The sequence below is a fragment of the Natrix helvetica genome (assembly GCF_964273705.1).
Source record: "Natrix helvetica genome assembly, chromosome: 2".
Lineage (NCBI taxonomy): Eukaryota > Metazoa > Chordata > Lepidosauria > Squamata > Natricidae > Natrix > Natrix helvetica.
In genome coordinates this window covers 52634663-52648743 of record NC_138552.1, presented here as the reverse complement: position 1 = coordinate 52648743, position 14081 = coordinate 52634663, and the positions used below count along the sequence as shown (strand labels likewise).

At 47.0% G+C, this 14081-nt stretch overlaps 1 protein-coding gene across 1 annotated transcript in view; it reads left to right on the top strand.

The window, feature by feature from the left end:
• MCC (MCC regulator of WNT signaling pathway) overlaps positions 1–14081 on the top strand; it is a 217727-nt gene that overhangs the window by 155550 nt on the left and 48096 nt on the right. The window lies entirely within an intron of this gene.

The window sequence follows — 14081 nt, the reverse complement described above, 5'->3', positions numbered from 1 at the left end:
TTATTATTGCGCTAGTTATTGCAAAATATTTGATAAGTAAATGTTTAATTGGATCTACAAAATGTAGAAAATTGATGTGGCAAAAAAATATCAGCATATAAAGGAACATTGAAACACTGCAATAGAAGATAATTTTATTCAAATCTACTCACCATTTACAAACTATAAGCAATGATTTTCCAAATAGATCTATATCTTCTGTACAAGAGTCATTCTGGATAGAAATACTGAATGTGAATATTTAAAATATTTGAAATGTTTTCTAAAATCATGTATGTATGTATGTATGTATGTATGTATGTATGTATGTATTTTTAATCCCTATGTTATAATAATCACTGTATTTCTATAATTATTTCAGAGCAAAATAAAACCACAAAATAGAGTATAACAGGGTAACTGTTAACCACTATGAATATTTTTTATGATGTGGAAAGCAAGCATGCTTATCATGGAAAAAAATAGTGTTGCAATTACTGTAAGATCTTAAAACAAAAGCAAAATTTATGCATGGGTATAATTTGTTGTTAATTAATAATGATTGATTAATATACAGCTATATATGGCCCAGCAAATTTGGAGATATATATTTAATGATAAAGTTGCCCAAGGTAGGTTTCTAGATGTTTTTGTTTTAGGTACATAACTATATTATTTTAAATAATTCTGTTTGGGAAAATTTGCTAAATTCAATTTTGAACAGGAAACAAATACTGAATTAGGCAGCAGCATGAACCTGGAAAAAATGTTGTTTTAAGAAGCTGCCAGACTGCCCTACATGTGATACCTGTTTCCCTTTGAATCTAGTATACCTTAATGTTGAGCCTATACCAGTCAGAAAGCAAATAGTATATTTGTTTTCATTTGCATGCCTTTTTTTGTTCTACTTTTTTTATAACTTTGCTTTTTAAAATTTTGTTGATATATTCGTAAAGCAAATATGCCTCTATGTTGCTATAGGCAAAAAAAACCCATCAAGGACTAATTATATTGTATATTGTACATCCTATGTCCGTGATGGTGAACCTATGGCACGTGTGCCAGAAGAGGCATGAAGAGCCCTCTCTGTGGGCACACGCGCTGTCGCCCCAACTCAGCCAGCTGATTGTTGGGTTTTCTGCACTCACATGTGCTTTCCAGTTTGGGCACACTGTGCCTAAAAGGTTCATCATCATTGTCCTGTGTAATCTGCTTTCCCCTCAAGATGTAGATAACTTTTGCTTTTAGTCTTATTTTCCTGAAGGAAAATTGCCTGAAGGCCGCATTGTGAAATGTAAGAATGAGGAAAGCACTGTCATGTAAAGTATGACAAAATGTACCCAGATTATTATCGTGATTTGAAATAAAGGAGGAATAACTTTGGGTTCTTGGTAATCCTTAAACTACAATTATTCTATATGATTGGAGAATAATTGTATCAATTCAGCAATTTCATTACTGCATCTTTGTCTGAAACATGCTAATTATAAAACAGACGTGGTTAATGCAGAACCATGATTTTAATTGTAGACAAATAGCTTTCTCATAAGTATATTAAAGCTTTTATTTTATTGTAGTTTATCTTTTGCAAACAGAGTTCTAAAGTATATCCCTGAGGTGGTCAATCCACATTGACATTGATTTTCTTTGTGGCCTTTTAACCAATTTTAAGGCTTATCTCCAGGGATGCTCAGAGAAGTGGTGGTTCCAGATCCCATTACAACTGGTACGGTTGGAATGGGCCCAGCGGCGTCCTCATGGACGCGCGCAGCGTGCGCATGCATCTTAGTGCCTCCGCGAGCCTCCACGACACTCCAGCTGCTCCGCGGAGCGTCGCACAGGCTCTGTACGCATCATGCGCAAGCGCAGAAGGCTTAAAAGAAAGGTAAGGAACTCAGGCGGGCGGGTGGGCCCTCTAGAGCACTGTACTGGAACGGAATCCGGTGCTCTGGGCAGGCTCCGGTACACCCGTACCGGGGCGTACCGCCTGCAACCCACCACTGGCTCAGAGGTTATGCAAGGACTATACTTTGCCCATTTCTATTGTGTGTTCATCCTTTTATTAAAAACAGTTATACATAGTCTGTATTTTAAAGGAGTTTAAAATGAGTAAGTGTTAATTCTTCTCTTGTGTTTCCTTAGGATATTTTTATAAATTCATTACTGTGATAGTCAAGAATTGGCAAATAACAGAAATATATTTTCTTCATGCATATCAAACAGGAAATTGTTTCATAAGCTATCATTCACATATGACGTACAGATTTCTTTCCTCCCAACTCTGTTGGAATGAATTCCTACAGTAATCACCTCTTGCTGAAGCGGTTGCATATTTATATTGTGCTTACTATTTCACCCTTTCCAGTTGCTTGAAACATCAGCTCTTAAAGAATTGTAACATCAATGTGGAAATATTTCATGCAAGTGGGCTGATTTGTGCAATAAGCCAAGTACAGATTCTCCTGTGCGCTGCTTGGAGAGTCCAAGCATGGGTTATCACAGCCTATCTGCCTTAGGACTGAGTAGATTTTTCCAGTAGAGTGGAGGGAGGGGTCACAGAAGGGTTAACAGAGCCTGATTGGTCCATTTGACTGAGAGAAAACTTCTTAACCTTCGGCTTCTCCCGTTGGTTCCCAGTTTCTTCTCAGTCGGTCCAAGACTCAGGTTTGGTTCCTAGTAAGAGTGTTTTATTGTGTTCTAGTAGTCAGTATTAGTGTTATTTGAACATTTTGAATTTGGATTTTTTATTTAGAAATTTTTTTTTGTAGTGGGTCTGCCTTGCAGGGCTGTTGTTCGGCTGCCCTCAGAAGGCTGGGAGAGTCAGTGGGGGGGGCGCTAGCTTCCTCCCCCCTCCTCAAGGATCGCTCCGGACTGATGCCTGGTGTCTCGGGCGTGCCGGGCGACCCTGCGTCCTCTAAGCTTGCATTCTGTAGGAGTCGCAGCGCGCTGGGGTTTTTCGGCGCGAAAGCGACCGATCGGCTTCATATTCAAACCGCTTGCTTCACGGGCCGGTTACAGCCCGCGGCAGCGGCGCGGGGTCGTTTTTTTGACTTTGGAGGGCTCCTCGTGGCTTAGGAGCCCCAGCGGAGATCTGGAGTGACTTTCTGGACAGGCAAGCTTGCAAGCGGCCGCCCGCAGGCATAGCAAACTAAGGGGCGAGGTCGGCAGCCATTTTTAGGTGCGCTTTTGCTAGAGCACCGCCCAAAGAAGCCGGCGGCCATTTTGAGTCACGTGTTTGGGCTTGCAACACGGAGAGGCTGAGAAAAACGTGGCTGTGCGGTTTGCAGCTTTGCCGGAGGCCCGGAGCAGGCGATCCTCACCAGCTGAAGGGCCATTACTACCAAAAATTCGTTCTGGAGCACGTGAGTGGGGCGATGGCAGATAGAGCAGAGGCCCAGCAGGCCGCGCCGTCTCAGGCAGGCGAAGATAAGGCTGAGCCCACTCCCCCAGTTAGGCCTCGGGCTTCTAGGCTTTCGGCTGAGGACAGACCTTCAAGAGCCCTGCAGAGGGATGAGCTCAGGCGATCCAGGGCTATTGAGAAGGTCATTGAAAGAGCTGAGAAAAGACAGGCCAGGGATCCTAGGCCTAGATCCAGATCCCCACGCCCTGTGGCTTCCTGCCCTTCTCCACCTGTAGCCAGGGGGTTCAGCCCTTCCTCTTCCTCTGCTTCACCATGCAGATCTGATAGGAGTCAGGAGTGGGGGGCCCCTCGCTCTCCTTCTGCTTCCCTGGGGACTAGAGAGGCAGATAGGGAGGACCCATTGGAAGGTACCTCTGCAGGTCCCGTTAGGGGTAGGAGATCCAGCAGGACCTATGTGGCACCAGACTATGATTCAGAGGGTGATGAGGAGGATCTAGAACACCTCCCTGAGAATCTCAAAAGACTAATTTCTGCAGCCATTTCTAGGGGCATTTCTCAAAGAGACAGGCCTTACCACCACAGTAGGGTTACTCCCTTTAGTAGGTCCAGATCTAGGGCTTCTTCCCCTTCTCTCATGAGTGAGGTCTCCTCTAGGGGGGAGGCACGGAGGGATGATTGGGGGTTCTCTGAGGAGGAGGATGCGGCTCCTGAGCCGCTTCGTTCTTCCAACCTTTTCCTCCAGGCCATGTTCAAACCATTGCTTAAGAAGGCTAGGAGGACCACCAAGGTGGGCACGGGGGACCCCACAGTCCCACCACCCACGGATCCAGACATGGTCATGTTCTCAGCGACGGCCACCAATAAGGAGGAGATCCCTGCTCCTCCTCTTTTCTTAGAGGTGGCTACTAGCCAATGGGCCCGTCCCTCTAACTTTTCCCCCCCAGGCAGCAACGACCGTCGCGCCTACAACATGGAAAAGTCCTTTGTGCAGGCTATTCAGCTTCCGGTTATAGATCAGCCCATCGCAGCTCTAGTCTCCTCTTCCCCGGTGGTCTCGGGGGACGCGGCAGACAAACTTAAGCCAGAGGACAAGAGGGCGGAGCTCACTTTACGTAAAAATTATAAGGCCTCAGCATGGGCGGTGCGGGCGGCGGCTGCCGCCTCGTACTTCAACCGCACAACGGTTATGTGGCTCCGCCAGCTTCAGGATCGTATTCCGATCCAAGATGAGCGCGTACACCAGGATTTAGCTAAAATTATGGCAGCGTGTCAGTATTCGGCTGATGCGACCCTAGACGCTGTTAGATTCGGTTCAAGTGCCTTGGCCACCTCTGTGGCCTCCCGTCGGCTCCTGTGGCTCAGGAACTGGCAGATGGACTACAAGGCCAAGTGGGACCTGGTAGCTGCCCCCTTTGCAGGTCCAAATTTGTTCGGGGCTTCCTTAGAGCCGATTTGGTGGAGAACAAAGATAAGAAGAAGGTTATGCCAACATCCACCAAGAAGGCGGAGTCCCGTAGTCACCCCTATCGCAGGACCCAGTTCAAATCCTATGACAGGGATCAGGATCAGCGATACCAACCGTACAGGCAGGACAGGTCGTTCAATAGGCAGAACTTTCAGGATCGTTCTAGGTATCAGCTGCAGTCCAAGCGGCCCTTTCGAGGGGGGGGGGCGGCCGTCCCTTCCGCAGAGGGAAATGACTCGAACCCGAGTCATCCCATCGGAGGCCGCCTGGCACTGTATGCGGACAAGTGGGATCGGATCACATCAGACGGTTGGGTCAGGGCGACCGTTCGCCACGGCCTAAGGTTAGAGTTCCTCTCCAAGCCCCCGAGTTTTTTCAAGGTTTTCCCCCCGGCTCGAGATCCGGAACGCCGTCGTCTCATGGACCTCGCTGTTGCCCATCTCCTAGACATCAGGGCGGTGGAGGTCGTTCCGGAGCCGGAGAGGGGTCTGGGCTACTACTCACACCTGTTCGTAGTCCCAAAATCCTCGGGGGGTTGGAGGGCAATCCTCAACCTGAAGCGTCTGAACCGCTACCTAGTCTACAGGCGGTTCAAGATGGCGTCCCTAAAATCAATCCTGCAGGGCATTCGGAAGGGGGATTACATGGCCTCAGTAGATTTGACGGAGGCCTATCTTCACGTCCCCATCCTTCAGTCTCACCGGCGTTATCTCAGGTTTTCTCACCGGGGCAGGCATTACCAGTACCGGGCTCTTCCGTTTGGTCTGGCCTCAGCTCCGCGGACGTTCACCAAGGTCCTGGCAGCACTGGTGGCTTACCTACGTTCCATCCCGGTGAGACTTCAGTGCTACTTGGACGACGTCCTCATTCAGGCGGAGTCCCTTCCCAGAGCCACGTCGGATCTTCGGCTGACGATCCGTTGGCTTCAGGCGTTGGGGTTTTCCGTGAACTTCCCCAAGAGCCATCTGTCCCCATCCAGGCAGATCCTACACTTAGGGACAGTGATAGACTCCGAGTCAGGGAGGGTTCGCCTATCCCCAGACCGCTTGTCCAGCCTACGCCAGCTGGTCTCCTCCGTAAGAAAAAGAAGGTCTGTTTCCATCCTGACCTTGTCTCAACTCCTGGGGAAGATGGTCTCTTGTATAGGGATAGTGCCCTGGGCCCGGCTCCACCTGCGACCTCTCCAGTGGGCCTTGATTCCAGTCCAGAGAAGGATGATGAGCAACTCCTTGCGGCCAGTTCCTCTACCAGCGGAGGTGAGGCTCTCCCTTCGGTGGTGGTTGTCCCCAGCGCTGCAACAGGGAGCTTACTTTTGGGAGCCCGAGAGAGTCACTGTGACGACGGATGCGAGCCTCTTCGGCTGGGGGGCCGTGATGGACTCCGACATGACCCAGGGACGTTGGTCTGCCTCGGATCTCCGCCACAACATCAATTGGCTGGAGCTGAAAGCCGCGAGACTTGCCCTTCGGACCTTTCGTCATCACCTGCGGGGGCGCCATGTCCTCCTGCTCACGGACAATGTGGCGACAAAGGCCCATGTCAATCGCCAGGGGGGCACCCACTCCCGTTCCCTTTGGCGAGAGGCGCAGTTGTTGGGCTTGTGGGCAGAGAGACACTTAGCATCGATAGTGGCAGAGCACATCTCAGGGGTGTCCAATCTTCAGGCGGATTGGCTGAGTCGCACAACCCTGGACGATGGCGAGTGGCAACTGGGCCCGGAGTTGTTTCGAAAGATATGCAGCAGATTCGGCACGCCCCTTGTGGACTTGTTCGCCTCCCCCAACAACGCTCAGCTGCCGCGGTTCTTCACCCGTTTCCAGTCTCCGTCGGCGGAAGGAGCGGATGCTCTCAGGAGCCGGTGGCCCCCGGGCCTTCTTTATGCCTTTTCCCCTCGTTCCCCGTACGATAGGGAAGGTAGTCACAGAGAGGGCTCTCGTTATCCTGTTAGCCCCGTACTGGCCGAGGAGACCCTGGTTCGCGGACCTGGTCCAGCTGTCGGTAGCAGACCCCTGGAGGATTCCCCCAGGGGAGGTCGTTCTGAGTCAGGGGGCTTTGCATCACCCAGGGCCTCAGTGGCTTCATCTGACCGCCTGGCTCTTGAACGGGGGATCCTGAGGGGGAAGAGACTATCGTCGGGGGTTATAGCCACCTTAGAGGCGTCTAGGAGGCCGTCCACGGTTAGGATTTACAATGCCACATGGAAGGCGTTTGCGAAGTGGTGTATCCCATTGGGGTTGGATCCCTCTAGGGCTACCGTCCCGGACGTATTGGAGTTCCTCCAGAAGGGGTTAGAGGACGGTTTGTCGCATAATACGCGCCGGCGACAAGTGGCGGCTTTGGCCACCATTCTGGGGGGGGGAGGGTTCCCCTACCCTTTCCTGTTCTCCCCTGATTAAGCGTTTTCTTAAGGGGGCGGCTAACATCCGTCCGCCTCCAGTTCATAGATTCCCGACCTGGGACCTTACCCTGGTCCTCAAGGCTCTGACGGGCTCCCCGTTCGAACCGCTCAGGACGGTGCACATGCGCCTTCTCACTCTTAAGGTGGTGTGTTTAGTGGCCATTACATCGGCCAGGTGCATTTCAGAATTGGGGGCCCTTTCTTCTCACAGTGATTTGTGTATAATCCACCAGGACAGGGTTGTCCTGCGTTCGGATCCTTCGTTTATTCCGAAGGTGAATTCTCAATTCCATAGGGCCCAGGAGGTTGTGCTTCCTAATTTTTGTCCAAATCCTTCAAGGGATCAGGAGTTCGTGTGGCACAGGCTGGATGTCCGCCGCGCCGTCCGCATATACCTGAAGCGGACGGAGGGCGTTAGGAAGACCGAGGCGTTGTTCGTCTCTTTTCAGCCGGGCTCGTTGGGACGCAAGGTGTCTTCTTCCACTATTGGGAGATGGATTAGGTTGGCCATAGTTGAGGCCTCCGGTGCCTCCGGGAAGGCTCCCCCGTCAGGGATCACTGCCCACTCCACCCGCAGTGCCACTACCACTGCAGCCTGGGCTACCAGGGCGCCCTTCGAGGATATTTGCAGAGCGGCCACATGGGCCTCTCCTACGCCTTTTATTAGGCATTACCGTTTGGATGCCTATGCCTCTGCTGAAGCATCCTTTGGGCGGAGGGTCCTCCAGAGGGTGGTGGCCGATCCTTCACCTGGGACCCAGTCTGCCCTCCCGGGGACGTAGCTTGGGTATGTCCCTTCTGTGACCCCTCCCTCCACTCTACTGGAAAAAGAACGTTGGTCTTACCTGAACGTTTTTTTCGGTTGAGTGGAGGGAGGGGTCACATTCCCGCCCTAGTTAGATAGACAGGGTCCAGGAGGTGTAGGATCGGGGGGCCCCGGGGGGGCTTGCCCTTGTGTGTGTTTGTTGTTACAGATGCATGCCACGACATCGCGGAAACTGGGAACCAACGGGAGAAGGCGAAGGTTAAGAAGTTTTCTCTCAGTCAAATGGACCAATCAGGCTGTGTTAACCCTTCTGTGATCCCTCCCTCCACTCAACCGAAAAAAACGTTCAGGTAAGACCAACATTCTTTTTCTTTGATCACGCCTCCTTTGCCTCCTTTTCGTCAGTTTAAAAACTCAGTCCGCCCAATAGGACTAGTTTTGGGGAGCTCTTCAGTCCTTTGACAGATAGACTGGACTCTCCAGGCAAATTATAGTAGATTTTAGAATTCGGATTTTTCTTTTAATTTTTTTCTAGTGTAGAGTTTTTGGTGTAGAAATACGTACTGTTACAAAGAATTTTTCCTTTTCGGATTGCTGAGATGATTGTCGGGCTCTGACCTGCTGCTGGACGTACGTAGCGGTTGGAGTCGCAGAGACCAGTTGTCCGCCAGCGGCCGGCAAGTGCAGGGACGGCAGCGGCATTTCTGCACGTCTCTGGCCGTCTGTCAGAGTTAGGGGCTTCAGAGAGTCCTGGCTTCCACAGCAGCGTTTCTGAAAGCTCAGCTTGCACGGCATCTATTTTGGAAGTGACGTTTTCGTGCACTTTCTAACGGTCGCTAATTCAGGTGTCACTAATTCAGGCGTCCTCAGGCATCGGAGAACTCTTTAAAGATAACGTGAAGTCGCGGTGGCCATTTTCGGCATCCAGATCGAAAGTTAGTCACCAGAGCCATTGAGGATATCTACACCACGCGCTTCACCACCTCAGCGCAGATCGCCGCCGGAAATTGCTTGGTCCTGTCTGGGGCGCCGGCAGGGCCTCCCTCCCCCTCCAGAAGAATTTCTGTCTCAGGAAGGTGGATTTAGAGTGCCCTGGTAATCTAAACAGCTTCCAGCTATTAAGCGGATCTGCAGACATTTCGGAGCCGTCTGGCCAGCATCTGGTGCCCTTCCTTGCTGCAGCTTCACCCTCCACACCGATAATCAAACAATCTTCATCGTCAGAATGGCAGATGAAGGTTTGGAGCCACGAGAGGAGCTGGCGGGGCCCTCTACAAAGCGCAGCAGACCAGATCCCCCATACCATGGGAGGAAAGGGAATAAGGGCACTGGGTGGAAATCATCCCATAATTCCTCTGGGAGCAAGAGCTCCAAGAACCAGGGTGAAAAGAGGCAGGAGGCCTCAAGGGAGAGATCCAGTAGGCCCCAGGCCCCAATTCTCCCTCAACTTTGTGAGGCTGCTGCAGCCTCTCCTCCACCCAGAACTGAGAGAGGGGATTCTCTCTCTAATCAAGGGGTTCGGTTACCATCCCTAAGTGGTAGGGATTCTCAGTTTGGGTCCCCTGCAGCCTCCCTGGGATACCCGGATTCCCTGATCTCCTCCATAAGGGAGGAGTTGGAGCCTTTTCATGGTTGTTTTCATGTGGAAGATTTCTCAGCCCCAGTTAGAAGGAAACGAGGCCTGACTTCCTCTAAGTCCAGACCCGCAGAAGACAAAGGCCCTGCTCTCTCAGCAGAGATGAAGGAAGTTATATCCCAGGCTATTTCCAGGGCATGGTTGAAGATATGCGCCAAAAGGAGGCCGGGGTGCCAGGGGCCTTAAGCCCGGCCACCTCCACACTGAGAGCAGGGGCCACAACCCCGACTCTCCGGGTACCTCTGTCACAACAGAGGTTTCTGTCTGGGAACAGGAGGCTGCGGACGAGTTTGAATTATCAGAGGATGAGGATATGCCTCCCAATAAACCTGCCTTCACAGGCCTCTTCAAACCATCCTTGTTTAAGGCCATTTTACACAAGGTCAGGGCTTCCACGGAGCTCGGAGCCAAACCTAAAGATAAGGCTGTTCCCTCTATTTCCCAGGACCCTAAGGAGGGACTGTTTAAGGAGAATGCTCCAGATCCAGTGCTTATTCCGGTCCCTGACCTGTTCATGGATGTTGTGCAGCGCCAGTGGGCACAGCCGGGGACATTGGCCAATCCCAGTGGGGAGGAGACAAGACCTTGTACCCCTTGGAGTCTAAAATGGAGGATATATTGAAATTGCCAGAAGTGGATGCCCCGGTGGTCTCTTTGACCTCCAACTCGGCTCTTCCGGCAGACCTTTTAGAGGGTCTTAAGGCAGAGGACAAAAGGTCTGAAAAGGCCTGTCATAAGATGCACCAGGCGGCCGCCTGGGCCATTAAGGCATCTACATCCACCTCTTTCTTCACAAGGGCTTCCTTACTCTGGTTGCAACAGTTGAGATCAAAACCCCTCTCGGAAGCATCTCGCTGGTCAAGCATCTCAATAAGATCATCACAGCTGTGAAGTATTCCATGGATGCTTCCTTGAATGCGGTAAAGTTCGCCTCTAGGGTGTCGGTTTCCAATTTGACCCCACGGCGCCTGCTGTGGCTCCGACACAGGCAGGGGGACATGAAGGCCAAGTGGAAGCTGGCCTCAGCCCCGTTCAAAGGGGGGATTCTTTTCGGGGATCCTTTAGAGAAGTTCTTGATAGAGATGAAGGATAAACGGAAAATCCTTCCCTCTAATTTTAAAAAGAGTGAGAAGAAGGGTTCTGGTTCCTTCAGGAAGCAGACCATTCAGGGCCAGGATAACACCCAGGCGTCTACTTCCTTCTCCTATCAGAGGTCATACAATCAACCTAGTGATAGGGACAAGGAAAGAAACAGCTTTGGATCCCGGGGCAGGCAACAGAACCAGGGATCCTTTCAGAAGCCATTTCGAAATCAACAAATTGTATTTGTATATAAAATATATATTTAATTTTAAGCACAAGATTAATTTTATAGCCATATATTTTCTCTTCTCTTGCATTATATTTGTATAATTATCATATAATATGTATAGTCTCTTCAATAGAAGAGTATATACATAGCTCAGAGTTGAACTTTGGAGTATTCAGTGGTCTAAGCCGGTTGCTTGCAGCTGCTTCATTATCTAGTTAGGTGGTAATATCAGTAGTAGTGAATGTGGGGTTTCCTCCCTGTTGCTTGCCCTTCCAATGTTTCCTCCTTGGTAGTTCCCTGATTAGGGTATTGTTTTCTCTTATTTATTTTTTTGTCTAGTGTTTATCCCTACTTACCTGGGTGTTGGTTGCTGGAGAGGATATGTTCTGATCTTTTTCTTCCCTTCTTAACTTTTTATTGTCTCTTTTGAATGGTGTTTTAAATGTCATTTATTTCTTTGTCTATTAGTGGCTGCTTTGTCTGAACTTTCCAGGAATTCCAGAATTGTCCAACATTTTTGTGTTTAGCTTGTTGTGATATTCAGAGTTTTCCACTGAAACTATGGTTGAGTTTGTCTTGTGAGATTAAGGAGTTTTCATTATGCTTTCTGATTTCTGGTTGGTATTTATGAATATTTTCTGCTAATCTTCTGCCTGGCTGTCCTACATGTTGACTGTGTTTATTCTGTGTACTATATACTGTAACATACAGCAGGACATGCTATTGTACAAAATCAGGGGACAAATCCTACGTTCATTAGTACTGACGATGTTAACTAGTCAAGTAATGAAACAGCTGCAAGCAAACAACCAAGCTCAAGAGAGCATCCAAGGCTACATACTGTGATTCTGCCAGTGGAATAGTTTCATATCAGAATATATTAAGTATATCTGTGTTAACAAAATTTATGTTTTGAGAACAGTTTTGTAATGTTCAGTTGCTCATTGACGGTGGCCTACAGAGACAGAAAATATAGCAATATGTGCATATTGAGATTGAAGAATTTCAACTACATTAATGAAAAACTATTAGGTTACAAGTTTGAATATTTTACAATATGTACATCATTTTTATAAATTCATCCAGAGTAAAAACTTTTAGAAAAACTAATTAATATTTATCAGTACCTAGCAAACAGTTTCCTATACAACTAGGCTCTTCATTCAAGAAGCTTTTCCTGTTTAGTTCATATATATGAAAGTAAAGATGTAATTTTAATCTCCAGATTAGGCAATAATCGTTTACATTGTAATTCTCTTCCACTCAGGTTACTTTTCAACAGAATTATAGCAACACATTATTTTAATGAATCAAATTGATTTGTTTTTTTTTAATGGCTTTCTTTACTAAGTAATAAATATTTGTCAGAGAATCAATGATATCCCAACTGAATAAAACAAGATTTTTACATATCTTGGAATTGATTTTGAATCTACAGCTGCTTAGAATTAACAAATGGCTTGAAAAGCTGTTGCTGTATGCCCAAAATCTTCCAATGCTATAATTAATTTTCCTAATTCTAACACTAGTTAGAAATATCAGCCAAATCTAATTTCCCAGGGTGGATCATTTGTTCATTTAGTCCTTGCTGACAAGTTTATCTTTTCTTAAGAAAAATGCATGACCTTGGAATTGTCTTACTGCAGTCTTTTAGCCCAGTCCCAATGGTAGTCAGAGTCCTTGATTCAGATCTGTAAAAGGACAGAAGTTCTGCAAAGGTTCAAATAATTTTTATGGGAGATTTTATAATAGGCCATTTCTATCTCTGTCCTACAAAAAGAGGGCATTTACATTACAAGAGTCGGTGTTTTACCTTGAATGAACCAGGATGATGAAGGAAAATTCAATGATATCCCATGTTCCAAGAACCTCTGTCCACATTCATATGAGACCATGAAGACCTTCCATCTGTCTTGCTATGCTACACTACTCCTTATACTTATACTTGGCACTGTGAATTAATATTCCCTCTTGTTACTAAAGGGTTGAGTTGACCTAAAAGGAAGTTGTGCGAGTTTTACAAATGGATCAATCTATTGAAATATTAAAGTTGTTAAATTCTGCTGATTTTCTTAGTTGAATTCTTAAATAGAAAATGCTTCTAATGTATTCTTCAGTGATACAAAATTTGAGTGATTCTAAAAATTAGTCTTATGTAGAAAGTATGCCAACGTTTAATATTTCTCATTAACTTTTGTCCCTTTTGTATGGTAATTCTTCATTATGTTTTATTGGTTCACAACTGTATTATTGCTTTCATTTTGGTCTGTGATCATAAATAAAATAAGTGAAAGGATTTTGGATTCTATAAATATCACCTAGTAAATTCAGTAGAAATATATATTGCTTGCCTCTCACTTTGTTACTGTTACCTATAAAAGATAAGTATATTGTTGAATGCCATTAAGTTTATTCCTCACCACCACCATTATGTAGGTGGGCTATACCAATTCATCTTCTGACCATTCAATTTAATAAATGTAATCAAGGATGCAGTGCAAGCAAAAACAGAGATATCTCACTTTCTTGAATAAATTATAATGAGGATATAGTGCTCCAGTATTACAGACACTTATAAGGTGTTATAAAATATAAGTGAGCCATGCTAAAGTTTGCTTAGAAGAATATAATTATATAATTCTGAAGATTTCCGTTTTGCCTTACTTGTTGGCTTCAGTGATATTGTGTAGATGATTGACATTTTTGGCAGAGTGACCTTACCATTGAGGTCTCCAAGTTAATGGTTTGCTCCTGTTGTGGAAAATCACCCTCCCAACTTTTAGACTGATTGGCAGGTCTCAAAAAAATCTCAACAAAGCCAGATCTGATTAATACTTGGATAGAAGATTATCAGGAAGTCCGAGAGCTGAGAATAAAAAAAAATAAGCCAAAAGATAATGGCAACCAACCTCCATTTGTATTGTTCTGGAAAAAAAACTACCTTGATTTCCCTTACACAGAAATCGAGCAATATGAGCTTTAAGGAGGACTTAAAGAAGATTGTATTTGAGCCTAGTTTTTACCTTAGCTGTCAGGTAATCATCAGTAGGTTGCAAGATTAGGATGTTAGTATTTTCAAGGAAAATTTGAATCTGTTTGTCTGCATCCTTCTTCCTCTTCTTCTTCCCTAATCCCATTAGAAAGATGAGGTTGTCTGCAATGCT